Source organism: Pleurodeles waltl, chromosome 5 (genome assembly GCF_031143425.1).
Source record: "Pleurodeles waltl isolate 20211129_DDA chromosome 5, aPleWal1.hap1.20221129, whole genome shotgun sequence".
In the NCBI taxonomy this organism is placed as follows: Eukaryota; Metazoa; Chordata; class Amphibia; order Caudata; family Salamandridae; genus Pleurodeles; species Pleurodeles waltl.
In genome coordinates, this window is record NC_090444.1 from 1,308,074,512 (window position 1) to 1,308,093,270 (window position 18,759).

General features: G+C 46.1%; 1 long non-coding RNA gene across 1 annotated transcript in view; it reads left to right on the forward strand.

The window, feature by feature from the left end:
- The first annotated feature begins 7,594 nt into the window (after positions 1 to 7,594).
- The window catches only part of LOC138297380 (uncharacterized), a 51,229-nt gene continuing 40,064 nt past the window's right edge, over positions 7,595 to 18,759 (forward strand). Inside the window, exon 1 of the long non-coding RNA XR_011204068.1 lies at positions 7,595 to 9,249. This is a non-coding gene — a long non-coding RNA (uncharacterized lncRNA). The remainder of the gene's footprint in view (positions 9,250 to 18,759) is intronic.

Below are 18,759 nucleotides of genomic sequence, written 5' to 3' on the forward strand. Positions count from 1 at the left end.
GAAGCCGGCTCCGAATGGAGCCGGCGGATTTGCAGGGGTGCGACGGGTGCAGTGGCACCCGTTGCGATTTTCAGTGTCTGCAAAGCAGACACTGAAAATCTTTGTGGGGCCCTGTTAGGGGGCCCCTGCACTGCCCATGCCAGTGGCATGGGCAGTGCAGGGGCCCCCAGGGGCCCCACGACACCTGTTCCCGCCAGCCTGGTTCTGGTGGTGTAAACTGCCAGAAACAGGCTGGCGGGAAGGGGGTCGGAATCCCCATGGCGGCGCTGCAAGCAGCGCCGCCATGGAGGATTCCCTGGGCCAGGGGTAAACCAGCGGGAAACCGCTGGTTCCCCTTTTCTGACCGCGGCTTTACCGCCGCGGTCAGAATGGCCCGGGAAGCACCGCCAGCCTGTTGGCGGTGCTTCCTTTGCCCTCCAGGTCGGAATGAGGGCCTTTATGTTCATTTGTCCTGCTTATGGGATTGCTCTGCGGAAGTGGATTTGCATAGCTTGTAGGAATATGGGCATGAGACACTGTAAAGATGCACTAAGGCTGATGATGAGAGATACCTCTACCTTTTTAATATGTGCGGTCAGCACGTTTCTTGCGTCCGCATGGCATATACGTACACGCTTTTTGAAAAGCCAAAAAGACTTGTCTTTAAGCAATTATAGTTTTTAAACCTATTTATTCCCCGATTATTTATAACATTTTCTTCTAAGATCATTGTGACCCTCCGCTAGTTGTAAACAGGACGATAACGTGAGATAGTCCCTCCCTATTAGATAGGTCGCTAGTTAGTTTCCTGTGGGAAGTATGTTAAGGATTTTTAGTGTATATGTTTTTATTTTATCTGTATGACTATTGGTCAAAACCTTTTTTATTCCAGTATTTATTATGCACTTATTGTTATTTTATCTGTTGTGATTTTTATTGCTTTGATGGTTAAATGTGACCGAATAAAGCGTATGATGATGATGATGATGATGAGGTGTGACTGGCTTGGGAAGGGTAGCCTCCACAAGCCACTGGTGTGCTTTAAAGGGCACATTTAGTGCCCTCTGTGCATAAACCAGTCCACACCGATTCAGGGACCCCCAGTCCCTGTTCTGGCACGAAACTGGACAATGGAAAGGGGAGTGACCACTCCCCTGTCCATCACCACCGCAGGGGTGGTGCTCAGAGCTCCTCAAGAGGGTCCCTGGGTTCTACCATCTTGTTTCCAAGGTTGGCAGGGAACTCTGGGAGCATCTGAGTGGCCAGGCCAAGCAGGTGACGTCAGAGGCCCCTCCTGATAGATGCTTACCTGGCTAGGTGACCAATCCCCCTTTAAGGCTATTTAGGGTCTCTCTGTTGGGTGGGTCCTCAGAATCAGCTTGCAAGATTCCAGCAGAATTCCTCTGCAACCTTCACTTCAACTTCTGGCCTCCAGAACTGCGACTGGACCCTCCAGGACCTGACAATCTGCCTTCAAGAAGAAGAACTCTTCTGCAACATTGCTTCCAGGGCTCCTGCAACCACCGGCTGCTCCTGCAACTACTGGCTGTGCATCCACTGAGGGCAGTGTGTCTTCAGTCTGCACTAGAAGAAAGAAGGAATCTCCCTTGGAGTGAAGGAGTCACTCCCCCTGCATCCGCAGGCACCTGGTGCAACGAAGGCTGGTTGCTTGGATCTCTCCTCTTCTTAAGCTGCGTGGATCGTGCATTACGGGTGGTGGTCACGAGTAGTCCTCTTGGTCCCTTCTGCCAGCTGTCCAACTTTGGTTGAGGTAAGCCCTTGCCTTCCCACGCAGGACAGTACCCCGGTGCACTGCGTCTTTTGCTGCTGCCAAGGCTTGTTTGTGTCTCATCCAAAGGATCTTCACGCGACGTGTACCTCCAGTCCCCAGCACTCCTTCCTGTGATGCACAGCCCTCTGTGTGGTTCTCCTGCGGCATGGGATCCTTTTCTGTAGTGCTGCGTGGGCTCCTTCTGCAACTTCTGTGTCCGTGTCCTGTGGGATTCCTGTGGGTGCTGCCTCCACTTCTGTGGGTCCTCTGTGTCACTGAGGGTCCCCGTGACTGCCCTCCTGAGTTGAGCACCCTTGAGCCTTGCTTGTCCCCGGCAGCTCCACTTTTCTACTAGATGAGAATTTGCCTTTGCCAAGGCTTGTTGATGGAATTCCTGCACCGACACCCATCTGCAATCTTCACTGCAGCGTGGGACATCTTCTGCATCCATCAGGAACTCTTCCCCGGCTCCAGGGCTGCAGTGCTGACCTGTTTGTCTTCACTGTCAACCAACTCCTGCAAGTAGAGTTGGGTAGGTAGTAGCTCCTACTCCTCCTGCACTCCACTGACACTTTTGGACTTGCTCCCCTCTCTCCACAGGTCTTCTCCAGGAATCCACAATGGTTTCTTGCAGTCTTGTCTGTGTGTCTTCTTTTCTTCTTTTACTTCCTTTTGGGTGGTTTGGGGAACTTCCAGTGATTTACTCCTGCTTTCCTGGTCACTGGGGGGTACGGTGCTACCTACCTCTGTGGTTTTCTGGTACTCCCAGCTCTCCTCTACACATTCCACTTACCTAGGTGGGGGTCCTGTGTTTGCATTCCATTTTTTAGTATATGGTTTGGGCTCCCCCTAGGGTCACTATTGGTTATTGCTATTTTCACAGTTTTCTAACCCTTTCTATGCCTATTACTGTTTACTAGTGTATATAATTAGTGTATTACTTACCTCCTATTGGAGGGTTGCCCTTCTAGTATTTTGAGGTATTGTGTTCCATAAATAAAGTACCTTTATCTTTGTACAACCCACCATACACCAGGCCAGCTTCCTACAATGTACAAAATAATAAAATCCTTTATCAGTGCTCTGCAAAAACAGAGGGTGAAAGATGTCAATATCTTAAACTGGTTTAGATCTTATCTGTGAGACAAGTTCAATGTAGTTATGATATAAAACCACCCCACTTCTCCCTTTTGGAAAGGTAGCCCTTTAAACAGTTACTAAAACCAGACAAGTTAGAGTCCTTATACTTCACACCAACAACAGCAGCTATATGCACAATTTGATTGTTCTCTCATATCCTCAAAGAAACAAATAAAGCAAAATCTCTGGGTTACAACTGGATGACAAACTTTAATTTCATAGAAATATAAGCTCTACAACATAGAATGCTCATTAGAAGCATTAGTGCTATGAGTCCGAAGAAGGACATTGCTAATGGACTTCCAAGTGCTGTTGAGTGTGAACTCAATTCACACATGGTTTTCTCTGAAAATAACATTGCCCATGTTTCAACAAATGATTCCCAGCTTGATTGTATATATATATTTTAAGAACATATGAATATAAAAAGTTCAATGCTGGATAATGATTTTTTGCAATGAAGATTTAATTGGAGACATTTGTCAACATCTGAGCAAAGGTATACCCTGTGAAAATAAAGAACCAAAGAGTTCCAGATCCCGAAGTCTGTGGTGCATGGAGAATACGCAACTGACATCACAAGCACAGATGGTGCCATATTTACATATGACATGTTGCTTCAAGGGAAGATCCACACAAGGCACTACTGATTGTCAGATAGGTGAATTTAAGAAAATATATCCCAGTTCAGTCTACTGCCTGGAAATGTTTCAAGAAGATTAATTTTCAGCAGGGAGAAACTGTTCGAAAATAGCCTTTCAGAAGTGTGTTTGTTAAGCTTCAACTTTTAATGTAATTCACTTTCCTTAAAACAATGCCACTGAGATTTTGTTTTGAAGTTGTTTTGACAAGAGAGATTTCTACATGAAGTCACAGCACACACATCAATGTTTATGAGAGTTCATGAAGTGCCATAACAATAGTTTTAAAGGCAGCCCACAGCCCTCCCCAATTGTTGGCATGAAAGTCCTCTGCAGGGTTTGGCAAATCAGGGATGCAAAGTCCTTGTGCTTTTTTCTGCTAGTGAGGTTGACAATCATTCTGTGATGTCAGCGGGACATGCCAAGTGCACCACTCTTTAAGACAGTGACTATTACTCCCTCTACCCAAACTACGAGAGACTGACTGTGGTGAAAGCACAGCACTTTAGTCAGAGGTGAAGGCTTTATTGTCTGATCTGTAATGGAAAGGTTGTCTACCTGTGCCCCTCCAGATGTGTTGACCCCGCCCCCAAACTAGGGTCCTTTGCCTTCAGGATGTCTGGGACATCATGAAGTGATGGTGTCCAACAGACTCTGTGTGTGCACTGTACAGCCAATGTTCATCTCAAATATTGTAGCCTGCACGTACACATCTGTCCTGCCCAAAACTAGTTCTGTATTGGGTGGTAGGAGATAGCTAGGCCAATCCTTTGATGTAACTTTAGGTAGGATTAAATGTCTCCCTTTCCTGTCTGAGATCTGCATCCATTCGAAGATGGTGTCACCTAAACCAGCCTGAACGGGTCTAAGGACGACATGAAATGATTAAAATGGAACCAAGCACTTCCAGGATTAGTGGGGGGCCACTAAAAACTCAGAGGCATAGAGGGTCCAACTGGTCAGGCCTGACCTCCAGAGAAAGATAAATAGCTCCAACCCCCTTCCACAATAAGTTGCTAAAAGTTTCTACTTGTTGCTAAGGAGAACCTGTGCACCAGCGCTGAAGAGAAAAATACAGAGGATCAAGGAGCAGGACTGCTGCTGCATCAGCACTCGCTTTCCAGACTGGGCTGTCCCCAGTGAAGGGAAGCAGACTAACCTGCTCACCGGAGAAGCTGAACTGCAATTCCCTGGAGGAGTGACTGACTTTACATGAAAAAAACTAAGCAAGTCTGATTGAAAGGATCTACATGGAGGGCATCGCAATGTTCAGCTGTTACCCAGGACCCACAAGATCATACCAGCTAGCTGCCCAGTAACCTTCACTACCATATGGGTCCAACTATCGCTATACCATAGGATGCCTATAAGCAACTGTTTCCTTTTGAGTACATGTCTAGGTCTTCAGCCTTCTGGTACCTTCACACCTACTTAACAAGCTAGGCAAGTATAACTGTGCTCTTTAAATCACTAGTGCCCTAATAGCCAATAAACCTAACAGAAAGACACTGGATGTGGACAATTTCATGAAGGTAGAGGAGGAAACAACATCTCAGAATGTCAACATTTTGTGAAGCCAGGAAAATATTGCACAGACGTAACACATGGTTGTATGTTACATCATTGTCTAGCACTACATTGCCTGATATTACATTGTCTCAGTTATCATTAGCCTAATTTTAATGAAATATTTATTACTTGTATCTCTTTTTTATAAACATTACCATTGATGATGTAATGTCAGGTGAAGGGAATGTAGTAGTGGCGACGTAGCGAAGGGAATATCATAACAACTATAAATTAGCTATCACTGTAAGGACTCAAGTCTCTAACCATATGTAGAGCTGGTCTATCCTACCATGTTGGTTCCCTGTATTTTTCCAATTTTGGCAGTTTGAGGGGCCCCTAATTCCAAAGTATGCCCCTCTCGAACCGCGTATCTTGTCCTCCTTAGGCCCCAAGATTGACAAGCCTACAAAGTCTTCAGAGGGTAGCCTCTTGGATCCCATTGTCCTGATGCTGGCTGGTAATGACTATGTGTAGGTTTTGGGGTTCAGTAGCTGAACCCACGAGTGATGCCTCCTGGCCTCCAAATGTCAGTTAAACTCATTAACCCAAATGTTAATTAAAAAGGCCCCTTTGTTGCACTTGCAATTAAGTGCTACCATTGGATGGTCACAAACATTTTTATAATTAAAATGGTTTGTGCAACTTGAAATATGGCTCCTGCCCACCCAGAAACAGAAAGGACAAGACAGTACACCTCTTCTTCCTACTTACCAGTGTATCATATGGCACTGAAGCCCATCTTTCAAGATTATCTAAATTTGGTGTGAGGATAATGGGGCTGTCAGAACAGGGGCCCTTAATCTTAGATTCAAGCAGAAATGCCCACACCAAATTCCAGGGATTTGTCTTATCCAGGGAAAGTGGAATAACTACACGGGCCTGGGAATGCTGTGTCTTTTATCTTTGGCCTTTCCCTTTTCCAGGGACAAACCCGCTGACATTTTCCACATGCATGTAGCAGATGGAAAATGTCAGTGGAATGGCCAGAGTCTCAGCAGAGGAGAATGACGAGGCAGGCTAGAGCGACGGCCATATAACACAAGAGGAGGGATGCGGGGGGAGTGGGACGGGAACAGAGACGAGGTAAAAATGAAAAAAATTAACTTACGTCGCCTCCGTCACTACCGCCTTGCGCTCCTCTTCTTGTGGTGTCCCAGCATTCAATGCTGGAACACCAGCACAGGTGCCCCAGCAATCCTGGCACTCCTTTCATGCAAAATCTTGCATGAAGGGAGCACCAGGATGGGTCTGAGCTGCAGTGACTGCCACTCAGACTCAGCCTTCGTGTCTGTGCAGTTTCTCCAGCCCGGCTGTTCAACACAGACGGGTCAGAGAAACCTTTTCTTTGTGTAAATTTGCGGCCCAAAAGGCGCTATCTGATGAATCAGAAGTTTCAACTGAAGTTAGTCGTCAAATCAATACATGCAAATAATGTGAAGTACATTAGGCTCCACAAAGAAAACAGAGGATGGCTATGTGTCGGACCATAAAGGTTTATTAAAAGTTAAAGGGTTTACAATTCAAATTCAACAAATTAGTAATAATAAGTAATCAATAAACTAATGCATGTAGTATTTATGAAGTTTAAATTAAACAAAGCCATATAATAAAAGACAAATCAGTATAAAGTTTCCTCAAGGGGAAAGGTTAAGTAAAATCTGATCTCCCATAAAGCAAACATCCCCCTGTGCTCTAAGTCATCTCAAAGTGGACAAAGAATGACTCTACACATTCTGGGAAGGTTCTGCTCTGCACTAGCTTTAAATCTCTCAGTTCTAACATTTAATGCACCTACACACAGTTCACTCCAGTAAGGTTAAGGCATAGAGAGATAATCTAAGCTCATTTTTTCAGGATCGTTCACAATGAGGCTTCTCTAAACGTCCTTCAAACTTACAGTTATCCGTAATAAACAAGATACATTGGATTAGCCTGTACTCTGCAAATGCTCTTTAAACAGCTTGTTAAATAAACAAAAACACTTCACATGAGAATGAAAACAAGAACACATCACATTTGTAAATGTGGAGTCAGCTTCTACTAGAAATAAGAAATACATGTGATATGAAACAAGATGGCAACCAGATGTTAGCCATTTTAAACACAGACCTACATTAGGTATGGTCAATCTAAACAAGAATAATACACAATGGATGAGCAAGGGGGAACATTGCGGCCAGTTAGAGTGTGGGCCGCGAGTTCACCACCTATCCTGCCACAAAGAATTGCACCCGTGCTACTAGATTAGCATCCCCCCCAAAGGTGCTTTGACAGATCTCCTCGGCAGGAGGCGTGCTCGAATGGGCAGTTGGGGTCCGGAATACCACCTCCAGCAGAGCAGCGGTGAGGATGTCCGGCTCCAGCTCCCGTGGCTTTGGGCAGCCAGACAGCTTTGCTGGGACCACTGCGTTTCGGCCTGGATCGGCTTCCTGAGTATAGCAGGCAGCGTCAGCACAAGTCTTCATCTGTACTCACCCGCTGTCTCTGCAGCGTTTGCAGGTTTCATCCATTTCACCTATTTCACCACCACAGGATGCCATAGAAACAGTGCAAATGAGACTCACACTAGGCGCTTCGGGGCTAAGAATAGATGACAAGGAGTCTTGAAACACAAGAAAATCCCCCAGCCAAAGGACAGCCCGACTGGACTGAGTAGGTCTGATTGAAACTAATACAGTAAGATCTTGGGGCAAACCTAAATGTGCTCGTAGGGCGAGGCAGGCATCAGTCATCCAGGTAGACCTGCAGTCAGCTCAAAGCAAGGGGAGGGAGTCCAGGGAGTCCGGGGTTTTACAACTGAGTGGGGGTCTTGGGTCACCTAAACAAAGAGACTCCACAGAGTTATCGGGCAAATTGCATTATCTTCAGGGGATAAGGTGAGAATTACACCCTCTCTCAGATCCTTTATCAAAATTCTAACTGTCCAACAGAACCAACAGCTTCTTAATCCAAACAGCACGGAGGACGTCAGCCTCGCACACCTGAGTAACACAGCGTTGTGCTCCTCAGAGCCCTGATGCTCAATACAGGACTCAGGTCGTATCCATGTAAGTCATTTCACCAACCATCCCCAGGTATCTCCCTAGACTCCTCCTGAAGGTAGAGTGAGGTCATCATCAGTACTGTACCAAAAAGATGTAGGAGATGTGGGAGGGAGCCAAGGCAACACAGAGCAAGATGGTACAGAAACTCTACTTCTCACTCTGATGGAGTAGATTAAAACAAAACTTGCGATGTCTGATTGTAATCAAGCTAAGATATAAAATACAGAGGGCTTGTGACAGTCTGGATCTCAAGTTTAATAAAGCAGATAAGAATAGAACAAAAGACATAGTGGGAGAAGTGGGAGATCAAAGGGTACGCTTTGAACTACCCTACTTGATGGGAGGGTTTCCCAGGGATGGTAGGCTGTGAGAAATGGTGGTACTGGTGGGGAGGAGCGGTACAAGATACATCATTGTTAAGCACATGATGGGAAGCATTGGGGAAAAATAAAAAAAATAACAGTCCTCATCTACAACAATGCCACAGGAGATCTAGCAAAGGTACTAGGAACATAATGGAAGAGCTAAACAAAACAAGCAGCCTAAAAGTCCGGACATGGAACATAAACGGTCTTAGAGTAGCCAGTAGGAGAAGGAAAATCTTAGATTCCAGAACTCTCCGATAATTACATTATACTGCTACAGGAGACACACCTGTGACAGGAGGCATGGGGGAAAATATTAAAAGGGGAAAGTTGGATTAATCACTTTGCTTGGACTGACCAAAACTGCAATGTGAAGGGAGAGGCCATTATATTAAAAGGGATCTGCCCAATGTCAGATAGAGAACCTCATTGCACACCCGAGAGGAAGATGGTTTATTGCCAATACTAGAATACATGACATACGGTCAAGACACAACTCTCCTTGAAATAAGTCTTTTGCAATAACCTTTTTGTCAGGGCCGGACAATTTAGAGGCCAATCCTCAGGCTGTGGTTATTACCTACATACCCAACAAGACTTCTACAGCAGCCACAGTACTTGGCAGAATCAGTCCTCAGGCAATACCATCTACTCTACCCGATCATGTGGGGGATGCCAGCATTTCCGCAAGGGATACAACAGAGGACAATAGGATACCTCCCGAGATCCTGGCTACACAGGTGAGAATTATTTCTCTTTCTGAGGTAATTTGGGGGAGGGAACAAGATTGTTCTTACACAATTTTCAAGTTATAACCCAAGAGCCTAGGGTGCTTGAATCCACCCAGGGTTACCAAAATGGAGTTTTACTGCACCCCCTCCCAACCATGCCCTCTTCAGGAGCTGTATTTTCCCCTTCAAAAGCAAGAGGTCATTTCAGCAAAAAGGTGCAAACTGTCTTTCTTCCCGTCACCCAGGGGGTTACATCAGCACCCTTTCCTTGGTCGACAAGAGAGAGGTAAGGTTCTCACTTAGTCTTAAACTTGAAGGATTTCAATGCCTGGATAGTGTACAGGATTTCAAGATGGAGGGTATTTATCTTCTCCAAGACATTCTGCAACGGGCGACTGGATGGTCTGTTTTGGCCTGAAGGACGCATACTTGATGATCCCAATATCTCCCTCTCATTAACAATTCCTCCAACTTACTTGCCTGAATCATTGCGTCAAGTTTATGGTCATTCCCTATAGACTCTCCTCAGCTCCGTAGTGCTTTACCAAGCTGACGACCTCCATAGTGGAAGCTCTTCAAGGCCAAAGGTGTGAGGTTGCTTGTCTATATTGGCGATTTGATTCTTTTGGCCCAGGATCCTCAGATGGTATCTCTCCACCTGTCCTGGGCACTTCAACTCCTCCAATACATGGGGTTTGTCAGAAATCAATCGAAGTGTTGTCTGACCCTCTCTCAACGCATGGAATTTTTGGGATTCCAGATAGATTTAATGTTGTCCCAATAGATTCTATCTTCCTAGAAAATTTGAAAAACCAAGAAGGAGTTGAGGTCTGCATTATGCAGCCGGACAATATTGTTGAGATCAGTGGCACAGATTGTAAGTCGTCTGGCTTCTTCCTTCCGGGCCATTTTTCCCAGGCCCCTTCATTTCGGGGCTGCCCAGAGACGCAAACTACAACATCTGCAGAAAGGCCTGTCTTATTCGGACTGGGTTAATTTCTCAGAGGAGGCCAAGATGGAGATGACATGGTGGGCTCTAACACATGGATGCTTGGATTGGCAAAGCAATCCCCCCAGACATCATTCTGGAATCGGATGCCAGCAGATGGGTCTGGAGAGCTAGATGTGGGTCCCATTCGACAGAGGGGTGTGGTGGGGGGAGGCAAGGGGAGGGTCGGAGACTGAGCTTCAGCTCCATATAAACTGCCTGGAACTCCTTCTGGGTTCCTTTGCAATCAACAGTCTTTCCCCCTTGAGGACAGATTGTTAAACATTGCTGAAGATGGACAAACTCTCAGCAGTTCGTTATGTCAACAAACTGGGTGGTATGAGATCTCAGCTGTTGGCAGAGATTGCCAAAGACTTTTGGCACTTCTGACATCAACATTGAATCTCGGTCATAGAGGAATACCTTCACAGAAAGAAGGACACAGTGGCAGATTGGCCCTCCAGCTATTGCCGGGTTTTCAGTGATTGGATACTTCACCCGAAGATCTTCATCCGTCTCAATCGCAGATGGGGGCCGCGTTCAGTGGATATATCAGCAGATTCCTCTGTTTTTCAATTGCAGCCTAACTCCAGAGGCAAAGGATGCTTTCCTACAGGACTGGTCTCTCCATCTGGGGTATGCATTCCCTCTGTTCAGCATGATCCCCAGAAACCTGTCTCAGATAAGTCATCAGAAAGCAAAGATCATTCTGGTGACTCCAGTCTGGAAAGCGCAGCCGTGGTTCCCTTTGGCTCTGGAAATGTCTTGTGACATGCCTCTCTTGATTCCGCCATGCCAGAACCTGTTGCTGACCCAATGGGGCAATCCCATCTGTTGATTATCTTGAGCAGTGCAGGTTGGTAGCTTGGAAAGTTTCCAGGGTAGATTGCAGGTGCCAAGCATTTCTCAACAAGCTTCCTTCTATATCAATCAGCCATTGGCTTCAGGAACCCACAAACAATATGCTTCAGCATGGTGACAATGGGTTCACTGGTGTGACGAACGGAATACCAAACTAGCAGGGACGGGTGTCTGCCTGGTGATTAATTTCCTTTCGATCTTGTTGGCTTCAAGCCTAACCTGTAGATCTATAAATTATAGGTCTGCCATTTCTGCGGGCATTTCACAATTGATGGGAAACCTGTCAGAGAACATCCAGTAGTATACAAGTTCATGCGAGGTATACACATGTGCAAGTCCCGTCAAGCCAGATAGTTATCTCTTTGGGATCTTAATGTTGTCCTGAATTTTAGACAAATGGCCAGAGAACAAGTACCTGCTGCGCAAACAGTTGCCAGCCAAACTTACTATGTTGTTTTGTTTGATCGCTTGCAAGAGAGTGTCTGATGTTCGAGCTCTTGATCTCTCTGACAGGATTTTCTCTGTGGACGAGGTTTCCTTTTCCATTTCCAGAAGGACTAAATATAATGCCAGGATGGTATCTTACCGGCATTTCCCAAAAATGCAAAGCTGTGGTTAGTACAATGCCTTAAAGCTTACGAAGCTGACGCCAGTGAATTTCAGGTGGATCCTGATGGGCAAGTGATCATTGCCTTGCAAATATTTTTCAAACCCGTGGCAGAGGCTGCTTTGCAAAATAGACGCGATGGCTTTTATCTGAGGCTGGTATTGAAATGCCCATTTTTGATGAGCACTCAGCCTAAGGAGCTATGGCCTCTAAGTCCTTTGCATTTGGTTCATGCTTAGAAGATATTGTGAAAGTAGGTGATTGGTCTTCTGAGTCAACCTTTAAGACTTTCTACTACGAACAAATTGTTGTAGAGCCAGTGGTGGTGGCACAGCTTTAAACAAGCATAATCGGAGCCTCCAGTCCTGACATAGAATAAAACATTGTCTAGATTACACAATAAGAATTTTCAATTCTATTAAGGACATGGAGGCGAGCATTCTCCACTCTGATTTGCTGTGTACTCTTCGTATACATAAGGTATAAGTAAATTTCTAATGTTATTGTTGTAATAATACATTTGTGATTATATTTTGGTTTTCTGCCCTGTATTTGATATTTTCTGTATTCAATATAATACTCAATAGTATCAATTTTATGGCTTCATTTTTCTGATTACGTAGTAAACGATCAAAAACATACTTAAAGTAGAATGATCCCCATGAGAGGTATTTTGCAAAGAGTTCCTGTTCTGTGTGAATACTTTTTGCTCCTCGTCACAACTGAAAAATACTTCCTTGGAATTGTTGTGGTTATTAACCTTTCCGGTTGAGAGGGTTGGAGGATTCTTCCTCTTGGTTTGGACATGGTTTTGGTTCCAAGACACTATTCTTGTCCTGACAATTTCTGTTTCGTTTGCACAGAAGGAGGATTACAAAATGGAGGTGTCTGTACTGAAAGTACTGGGTTGTCGGTGATTGGAGCATGTGACTACTAATGGACTACAGGTTCATGAGATATGTAGTTTCTTTTCTTTTCTATTGGTGTAGTTGGCTGCAGTTAATTTAAGAAGTAAAGGGAGAGAAGCATAAGCCTTGCCTCCGGTCCTGACATAGAATTAATTCCTCCCAGCCAAGTGTCTACTAAACTGACCATTAAAGTTTGTCATAGAATAACCGATGGAAGTGCCAGGGTTGAAGATTGGAGGGAATCCCCATCTCATCATCTGATATGTTTAATTAAGACATTGAAGCAGCTTCCATAAATAGCTGCCATCATTGTGGCAGTATACGCCATTACAATTGAGTTGCTCATTCCCTCGTGATAACCACTATACATACTGTTAACTATGATGTGAAATTGCATGACCATATGAAATGTGCACTCTAATTACTCTCAATCTCTGGATTCCCTTCTTACTGAATGATGGGTTGTTCACCTAGCTTTTTGGCCACCCATGGCATGAAACCTTTTTGGCTTCTCTTATTTGTTGGGCCTGTTCTTATGTTATCAAAAGTTCTGTGATGATAACTTGCATGTATGCTTTTCAGTTGGTCGGCCCTCATTGCTTCCCTGGTTGAATATTGGGTTGTATGGATTGGAAATTTCCTTCACAGTATTTGGGATGTTGGAATGGGAGGTGAGTGGGTTGCATTGTTTTACTGTTTTCAGTACATCAACAGGTTGTAACACTGGTCCTTTCCTACTTAACTCAGTATTTGTCATAGGACAGGAGAGGCGCTAGAAGTCTGAAAAGCACACTCCCTACTGCCCCTGGATCTGTATTCATGATGATCTTACTATAACGAGACACATGTAATTAAACTGCTCACACAGAATGTTCGTAGTGTGAATGAGCTGCATAAGACACATTGGGGGTTATTCTAACTTTGGAGGAGTGTTAATCCGTCCCAAAAGTGACGGTAAAGTGACGGATATACCACCAGCCGTATTACGAGTTCCATAGGATATAATGGACTCGTAATACGGCTGGTGGTAAATCCGTCACTTTTCCGTCACTTTTGGGACGGATTAACACCTCCTCCAAAGTTAGAATAACCCCCATTATGTATTGACATATCTTAGTAGCCACAAAATTGATATTGGGCTCCTCCAAGAACTGCATCTCACGGAACACACTAAGATACACACTGGCTGGATTGCAGAGACACATTTGGCCCTGTATTCTGCTTATGCAAGAGGGGTGGTAGTGTAAATAAAGACAGAACTACTGTGGTGCATGCTGCCGGCTGTTTGCAACAAAGAGAGGACATTTGTCACAATGCATGATATTCTCCTTGGGAAGAGCATCATAATTTCCTTATTCTATTGTCCAAAGACTGACGGCCCGAGATCTTCCTCAAGTTTTGGCTGTAGATTCTTGACCTTTATTCCACAACAGTCCACTGGGTTGGGGAGATTTTAAGACCCTGAGATAGAGAAGTCTAATTGAAGCCAAAAACCTCACCTAAACACCCCCCAGCAGTTATAGGATTATGTGCGACTATGACTTGATAGACATTTAAGAAACCAGACATGGAGGGTCGGTGAGGGTACCTGTATCACCTCCTCATGTAGTGCTTGGTCCAGAATTTACTACTGGCTGGTGACCAGGGTCACTGGTGTCTGGACCACAGGAGTCAAGCATCTGCCTAGGACACTCTCAGATCACGCTGTGGTGGTGCTCGAGCTGACCCCTGCAACAGTGCATTTACCTGAGTGCTCCTGCCTAATCTGCTGTGAAGGAGAAAGGAGAAATACAAAAGGAAATATTGGAATATTTCCCTCTCAACTCACAAATCGTAGCATCTGCATTTACATTGTGGAAGGCATTCAACACTGCTATTCGCAGAGTGCGCACAACTAAGCTGGTTGGAATACTACGCTCTCTGCATGAGCAGCTCTGCACGCTAGAAAATGACATTCAGAAGCTTGAGGTGAAGTATATTGCAACTGGTGAGATGCTGATACTCGCCCAAATTCAAAACAAGCTGATAGCATGTGACAAAGCAGCTGACAAGAGGGTGATACAGCTGGAAATACGCTGGCAAGTCTTTTATGCAACTCCTGGGCAAGCTCCTTTAACACGGAACTCTTGGATGAAAACAGTTCAATATACTTTACTATGAATGATACAGTGCACGTTTTTATTCTACTCGGTTCATCTGCTGTGGGTGGAAGACACCAATGGGCAGTATCTGGATGTGCTGCTTGTAGGAGAGTGCTCTTTTTAGCATGGTCCCCCCTCCCACACCCACTTTTTGCCTGATATTGATGCTAACTTGACTCAATGTGTGCTGGGATCCTGCTTACCGGGACCGAGCACCAGTGTACTTTCCCTAAACTGTACCATTGTTTCCACAATTGGGACTCCCCTGGCACATAGCTAAGACCCTTGTAAAAGGTACCAGTGGTACCAACGCACTGCTTAATTTGTAAATAAAAAAGTGCGGTGCCCAAAGCTCTCCTCTTAAACATGTGGCTGCTGCAATTAAATGTGGGAACATGGAATACTGAGGCAGTGAAATCCTGAAGCCCTATCTGGCCTCTTTAATCCATTTAAAGCCACTCCCTGCTCCTTCGGCTCACTCTTGCAGCTTTCTGCTTTCGCCCATTGTGACTCTTTCATTTTTCTCTTCCTCCATCCGCAGTAAATGCTTGAGGCAGAAAAATAAGTTGCCGGCCCTCAAAAATAAGTGCTGGTGCTCTGCACCGGAAACAACAAGCACAAATTAAGCACTGTACCAAGGGCTCTGTGGCAACCGGAGGGTCAACAACGGCTACAGCATGTATTGTGCCACCCTAAGGGACCCCTCACCAAACATATGCACACTGCCATTGCAGGTTGTGTGTGTTAGTGGGGAGAAAAGGGTAAAGTTGATATGGCATCCCTCTAAGGATTCCATGCCCACAAGCCACTGCCTATGGCATAGGTAGGGCACCCCTCTAGCAGGCCTTACAGCCCTAAGGCAGGGTGTACTATACCACAGGTGAGGGCATAGCTGCATATGCCCCCACAGTGTCTAAGTCCATTTTTAGACATTGTAAGTGCAGTGTGGCCAAATTAAGTACATGGGCTGGGAGCTTGTCATTATGAACTCCACAGCTCCATGATGGCTTCACTGAAGATTGGCAAGTTTGGTATCAAACTTCGCAGCACAATAGACCCACGCCGATGCCAGTGTTGGATATATTGTAAAATGCACACAGAGGGCATCTTAGAGATGCCCCCTGTATTTTACCCAACTCTTTAGTGCAGGGCTGACCAGTCTCTGCCAGCCTGCCAATAACAGACAAGTTTCTGACCCATTGAGGAGAGAGTCTTTGTGCTCTCTAGGGTCAGGAACAAAGCCTGCTCTGGGAGAAGGTGCTTTACACCTCCCCCTGCAGGAACTGCAGTGAGCATTAAAGACTCAGGCCTCCTATTGGAGTTCCCCGGGGCACTCTAGGTAGTGGAGATGCCTGCCCCCAGAGCATGCCCCACTTTTGGCAGCAGGTCTGGCAGGAAAATTAGGTAAAAAAAACAGGGAGGAGTGACCACTGAAGCTAGGACCACCCCTAAGGTATCCGGAGCTGAAGTGACCCCCTCCTTGCAGAATCCTCCATCTTGTTTTGGAGGAGAGGGACCAAAAGGGATAGGAATGTGACACTCTCCCCATACGGAGTAGGCACAGAAAGGTTGTAGCCACCCTCAGGGACAGTAGCCATTGGCCAGAACCCTGTAATGCCTCTAAATACAGTATTTAGGGGCACAACTGAACCTTGCTCACCAGATTCCTGGTGACCTCAAGAAAAAAAGAAAGAAGAAGGACTGCAAAGCCAACCCCAGCAGTGAAAACTCCAGATGAGAACTGACTTGGCCCCAGCCCTACTGGCCTGTCTGCCTCTTCAAGATTCCTGCTACAAAAAGGTGACGCTTCCTGCAGGACCAGAAACCTTTACAAACACCAAGAGTACTGCCTGCCCAGCAGAGGACCAAGAACTCCTGAGGACAGCGGCCCTGTCCAGAAGAAACCTTCCAAAAGGACTCCAGAACCTCCTCAGATCCGCAAGCCCTGTCCATTCTGTACATAATCCCCACGGCTATAATCCAAGTGGCCCACCGGTCCAGAAAAGGTCCCCAGGCTATTACGACCTCTAGTCAACCCAGGTTGACACCTCCTGGTCAACACAACGACACCTGCAGCCTGAATCCAGAGGACCACCACAACCGGATCTGAGGAAGATTCCAGACGCCAAAAAAGGTAACCATGCATCCGCAGCCTTCTGGCTTTGAAAAATCTGACCAACGGTCCAGCAACGTCCAGCAGGTGCCTCTCCTTCCTGCCCAGCCTTTGGTTTTCTGGAACCAACCCCCTGGACCCAGCCTGCAGCATCTTTGTGACCCCTGGGGGTTCCCCATTGAAAAGCATTGTGCGCCTGATGCTGTGTTTGCACCCTGCACCTGGCTGCCCTGTGCCGTTGAGGGTGTGTGTTTTGTGCTGACCTGTGGCTCCCTCCCCACCCCCGGTGCTGACCTAAACCCCCCAAGGCCTGTTTCCTGAAACCGCGGGTACTTACCTGCAATCTGTTTTCTTTTGAGTGCTCCTAACCCTCATGGGATTTCACTGAAAACCTGATACCAATTTTGACCCCTGCACCTGTCTGACCCTGTGTTGCTGGTGGTGCAGTTTTAGGGTCAACTTAAACTTTGACCTGTGGACATCCTAACCCCCAAAGCCTGGGATTGTAAGTACAGTACTTAACTGTTAACTGGGCTAAAACTTTTTCTCCCCTAGGACTGCATTGGTTCCTATGAGAAATTGCACTGTGCCAACTTTTAAAATTCAAAAGTGTTACTTGTAAACTGCTTTAGCCACAAAACTTAAACAAAGTACATTTGAATCATATACTCAGTACTTAGCTTCAGCAAAGGCCCTTTGGTTCTACAGATAAAGTAACAAAATATATTTTTGCTATATAAAAACATTGGCCTGGAGTTAGTCATTGAGTGTGTGCCTCATTTCGTGACTGTGTGTGCACAACAAATGCTTTGCACTACCCTTTTGTAAGGAAATGCCTCCTTGGCATGGTTACCCCCTGACTTTTTGCCTTTGCTGATGCTATGTTTTGAATTGAAAGTGTGCTGAGGTCTGCTAACCAGGCCCCAGCACCAGTGTTCTTTCCCTAACCTGTACTTTTGATTCCACAATTGGCACACCCTGGCATCCAGATAAGTCCCTTGTAACTGGTACCTCTGGTACCAAGGGCCCTGATGCCAGGGAAGGTCTCTAAGGGCTGCAGCATATATTATGCCACCCTAGAGACCCCTCACTCAGCACAGACACACTGCTTACCAGCTTGTGTGTGCTAGTGAGAACAAAATGAGTAAGTCGACATGGCACTCCCCTCAGGGTGCCATGCCAGCCTCTCACTGCCTATGCAGTATAGGTAAGACACCCCTCTAGCAGGCCTTACAGCCCTAAGGCAGGGTGCACTATACCATAGGTGAGGGTACCAGTGCATGAGCACTGTGCCCCTACAGTGTCTAAGCAAAACCTTAGACATTGTAAGTGCAGGGTAGCCATAAGAGTATATGGTCTGGGAGTCTGTTTTACACGAACTCCACAGCACCATAATGGCTACACTGAAAACTGGGAAGTTTGGTATCAAACTTCTCAGCACAATAAATGCACACTGATGCCAGTGTACATTTTATTGTAAAATACACCACAGAGGGCACCTTAGAGGTGCCCCCTGAAACTTAACCGACTATCTGTGTAGGCTGACTGGTTCCAGCAGCCTGCCACACTAGAGACATGTTGCTGGCCCCATGGGGAGAGTGCCTTTGTCACTCTGAGGCCAGTAACAAAGCCTGCACTGGGTGGAGATGCTAACACCTCCCCCAGGCAGGAGCTGTAACACCTGGCGGTGAGCCTCAAAGGCTCACCCCTTTGTCACAGCACAGCAGGGCACTCCAGCTTAGTGGAGTTGCCCGCCCCCTCCGGCCACGGCCCCCACTTTTGGCGGCAAGGCTGGAGGGAACAAAGAAAGCAACAAGGAGGAGTCACTGGCCAGTCAGGACAGCCCCTAAGGTGTCCTGAGCTGAGGTGACTCTAACTTTTAGAAATCCTCCATCTTGCAG